Below are 5,149 nucleotides of genomic sequence, written 5' to 3'. Positions count from 1 at the left end.
TTTTTCATGTGACAATTGGTCCTATGTGAGGCGAAATGGAGTCCGGAATGTCTCATACCTTTACTATCTTTCTTAGAAGAAAGTAAGAATATTGGGCAAGATATGTTTCTAAATTAAATTTGTGCTTCCATCCTATTCTTGTCGCTGGCAGGTATACCTTTCTTAAGTGCTCTGTTGTGTGGTCTGCATTTTTATTTACTTCTGTAGCTTCAAGCTCCAGGAAATTCTTTTTTCCTCAACCACAAGTATGCCGAAAGCCCGAGAGGACTGGTGTCTAGCTGTCTGCTGTAGTTTGTAGACAGGATGGGCATCTAGGTCCGAGCTCTCGATTCTTGGAGTAACTGCAATCTAATTTCTTTTCTGAACTTTGTTTTCTGACTGCAATTTATATTCGAGAAAATTTGATGCGCCCCTTGATTATTTTGCTGTAGCATGGAGTTGGCATTTATTATCTTGTTGTTCATTCAGGGTGCTGTAGTAGTATGGCAACAGGCCGATCTATATGTAGTGGCATGCATCAAAAAACTCGGCCGGGGAGGGAAAGACCGCCCTCCCGGTATTAAATTAAGAAGAGACCGAAACAATGGTCCCGGCCGAGAAAATCCCCGAACCCTGGCCCCCATCACTAACAGGCCAGCGTCAACTGTCCACTCTGCAACGGCTCAACCGGAGGGTGGCGCACAGGACATCGTAACCCGAGAGCGGATGGGGTACAGCGAGGGGATTTTTTTAACCAAGCCTGAAATTCGCTCCCGAGGGGAATCGAACCCAGGACTTGGAGGTGCTACTCGGAAGTTCTTAACCACTAGGCTAGAGGCCCTTTCGCTGTAGTGGCATGCATCAGCAAGCCATACAGGAGTAGTTCGGTCTAAGATCACCCATGTACTAGTGTACCTTATAGTTGTTACTAGTATTGTATAAATACTCTAGGCAATGCAATAGAGAAGGCAGTTCATTTTCCTGCACTTGTGCTTGTGTAGTGCTATGTTCTCAACTCTTCTTCTACCTCTAGCCATGGATTGAGTGTGGGTGAGAGCGTAAGGAGCTTGGGCTTTACGGAACCATCACAACGATGGGATCTCTCCAAGTGTTTCTGGAGATTCGTCGTTGGCGGACGATGAGCAACATTTGTGCAGCATGGATGGAGCTCGAGGACGTGTTCATCTCCTCGCTCTAGTACCAATTCAGGGTGCTGTGAGGGTTCTTATGATACCGATGCATTTGTAGGAAAGGTATACAAGAGAAGGAATCGGCACGAATAAAGGAAACATCAGATAAGGAATAAAAGAGACAGCAACTAAATTTGTATATTTAGTCATTCTGTTTTCTAGCAAGTTGAGAGTGATATGATTTGTTTCTATATTAACCTGGGCTCAGTCTATAAGAGACCAGGGGTAGTTTGTACTAGGGATTATCAAAAGAAGAAAATCTCCTAGTCCTAGGAGGTTGCCTGGGGTGCACCGGAGGAACTCTCCAGCGTCCGGAACGCCACCAGGAATCCTCCTCCCCCTTCCCACTCCTATTTCCTGCGTTCTTGTCCACAACCTCCTGCTGAGCCTCCATCGAAAGCAGGGAATCTACATCATTTGGTATCAGAGGCAGCCAGCGCCATGACTTTCGAGTCCGGCACTGGACAGAATCCTGATGGGTGTGGACTCGCTGACTCCCTACGCCAAATCCTTGATCACCAAACCCAAATGCTAGCCCAAATCACCACCATCAACACACGCCTCGAATCTCATGATCGTCGACTTGCCCGCGTGGAAATTCCACCCACGGAGGAAGAATCTTTAGGGGTTCCAAAACCCCCCAACGACGGCGGCCGCTTCAAGGAGGGGTTGGGCGGTGGCGACGGCGGCGGGGATGCCCCCTTCCGTCGGGAGGACAGCTCACATCGGCCCAGACCCAATTTTCCGTCCTATGACGGCGAATCGGACCCCCTGGCGTGGCTGACAAAATGTGATATCTACTTCCGCGGCATGAGGACACTACGCGAGGAACGGGTCTGGATGGCGTCCCTGCACCTCGACGAAGTTGCCGCTGAATGGTACTACACCATCGAGCGCGACTACGACGACATTACCCGGGGCCGTTTCTCCGAATTGATCAATCTTAGGTTGGGCCCCCCACTGCGCATGAATGGCCTCGCTAACCTCAAGGATCTCTATCGCACTAGAACAGTGGATGATTATACACGTCAATTTTCCTTGCTGCTTTGCCGTTGTGACAATCTTTCGCAGCGTCAACAGACCAACCTCTTCACCGCTGGCTTGGGTGAGCCATTGAGGACAGACGTCGAACTCCAAGGGCCAACTAATTTGCAGTCAGCAATCAACCTTGCTCGAGCATATGAGCGTCGCATGGCGCTGGCTGTAAGCACACACTCCACGGCGCACCCTGCAGCCCGTGGCGTGAGTACGCCTATTAAATCAGTTGTTGGCAACCAACGCCCTCGGTTCAAGCGTCTTTCCAGTGAAGAATTAGCAGCAAAGCGGGCTAGTGGTGAGTGCTACCATTGTACTGAAAAGTATACTGCCGATCACAGATGTGCAAACAAAGGGGTTTTCTTGCTGGAATTAACAGAAGATGATGAGGGTGGTGAAACATTGGATGATGTTGGCATCTCTCTCCATGCTCTCATCGGTATTGATATTGGCACTACCATGAAACTGTCTGTTTGTTTGTATGGCTGTCAGTTAGTGGCCCTCGTGGACACTGGTTCGACACATTCCTTCATCAATGATTCTGTGGTCAGCCAGCTGCAGCTTCAAGTTGAACCTCGTCAAGGTCTGACGGTGAAGGTGGCCAACGGAGATCGGGTAACTACTGCGGGTGTGTGCACTCAACTGCCTCTGGTTATTGGAGAAGCTGATTTCTCAATATCCTTCTATACCCTACCATTGGATGGATTTGACATTGTATTAGGTGTCCATTGGCTTCACACTCTCGGACCAATTTTATGGAATTTTGAGGCCCTCTCCATGTCATTCTTATATCGAGGCAGTAACATTCAGTGGACTGGAATTGGTGCTCTGCCACCACAGTGTGCAGCTTTAGCATCAGGAGGTGATCTCATGGAGGCTTTGCTCCATTCCTTTGAGGATATTTTCAGAGAACCTCACGACCTCCCTCCATCTCGCCGCCATGACCACAAGATCAGATTACTGCCCGGTACTCCACCTGTGGCAGTATGACCATATCGGTACCCTCAATTGTTGAAGGATGAAATAGAGCAACAGTGTGACGCTATGTTACAGCAAGGTATCATTAGAGAATGCACCTCCGCTTTTTCATCCCCAGTGCTTCTTGTGAAAAAGTCTGATGGTTCCTGGAGGTTTTGTGTGGATTATCGCGCCCTTAATGACAAAACAGTAAAGGACAAATTTCCAATTCTAGTGGTCGATGAATTATTGGATGAACTCCGTGGTGCTGTATTCTTTACCAAGTTAGATTTAAGAAGTGGCTACCATCAAGTACGCATGTACCCAGCAGATGTGGAAAAAAACAGCGTTCCGCACCCATCGTGGCCATTTTGAGTTCCTAGTCATGCCCTTTGGGCTCACTAACGCCCCATCTACATTTCAGAGCTTGATGAATGACATATTGAAACCATTTATCAGAAAGTTCGTGCTGGTATTTTTTGATGATATCCTCATTTACAGTAATAGCTGGACAACCCATCTGCAGCATGTCAAGTTGGTTCTACAGACCCTCCGTGACCATGAACTTGTCCTGAAACGCTCCAAATGCTTGTTCGGGGCTGCTACAGTAGCCTATCTCGGACATATCATATCTGCAACAGGGGTCGCCATGGATCCCGACAAAGTTTTTGCAGTGGAAACCTGACCACTTCCTAATAGTTTGCGAGCTCTCAGAGGTTTTTTGGGACTAACCGGATATTATCGGAAGTTTATTGCTGGATATGGAACAATAGCAACACCTCTCACCGCCTTATTGAAAAGGGAGTCTTTTCGTTGGACACCGGAAGCAGCCGAGGCTTTTACATTGCTCAAACAAGCCCTCATCACAACACCATTTCTGCAGATGCCAGACTTCACTCGTCGCTTTATTGTTGATTGTGATGCTTCTGGAGTTGGGTTTGGGGCTATCTTACATCAAGGTGAGGGCAACATAGCTTTCTGCAGTAGGCCAGTAGCCCCTCATCATCAAAAGCTGCCAGCATATGAACGAAAATTGATTGGCTTGGTTAAAGCTGTCAGGTATTGGCGTCCATATCTCTGGGGGCGACCGTTCACAGTTCAGACTGATCACTACAGCTTGAAATTCATCCTAGACCAACGGTTATCCACCATCCCTCAACATACATGGGTCAGCAAATCATTTGGGTATGACATGACAATTGAGTACAAGCCGGGCAAACTCAATGGAGCTGCTGATGCGTTGTCTCGCAGAGATGAAGTCCTGCTGAACCTACACAGTATTTCCACCCCCACATTTGCTCTGTTTGACACTCTACGGGCTGAGATGGGATCTGATTTACAGGCGGTTGCGCTCAGGCAGCAGTTGGTGGCTGGAACTGCGAAGGAAGGGTGGTCCGAGGTTGATGGTCTCTTACTGTTCAAGGGAATTTTTTTTGTGCTATATGCCTCATCCATGTGGCCCCTGTTGTTAGCTTCAGTTCATGAAGAAGGCCACGAGGGCATCGAAAAGTCCCTCAACCTTTGGAGGGCTTCCTTCCATAGTCCCCTTGCTGTCAGCCGCATAAGAGATTTTGTCAAGGGTTGTTCAGTCTGTCAACGTAATAAGTCCGAACACCTTCATCCGGCAGGTTTGTTACAGCCACTTCCGGTTCCTTCAGGGGTTTGGAGCGATATAGCCATGGATTTCGTGGAGGGGTTTCCAAAGGTTGGAGGCAAATCAGTTATTCTTACCGTGGTGGACCGCTTCTCAAAGTATGCTCATTTCATGCCTCTCAGCCATCCCTATACAACATCTTCGGTAGCTAAGGCTTTCTTTGATCATATTGTTCATCACCATGGTATTCCTTGCTCCATCGTCAGTGATCATGATCCAATTTTCACTAGTACATTTTGGACTGAGGTGTTCACCAGGACAGGGGTCAAGTTGCAGATGAGTTCAGCGTTCCACCCACAGTCCGATGGCCAATCTGAAGTTACTAACCGGATCA

The sequence above is a fragment of the Zea mays genome, chromosome 10 (assembly GCF_902167145.1).
Source record: "Zea mays cultivar B73 chromosome 10, Zm-B73-REFERENCE-NAM-5.0, whole genome shotgun sequence".
Taxonomy (NCBI): Eukaryota; Viridiplantae; Streptophyta; class Magnoliopsida; order Poales; family Poaceae; genus Zea; species Zea mays.
The sequence above is the reverse complement of the archived record's forward strand: the minus strand, read 5'-3'. Positions refer to the sequence as shown.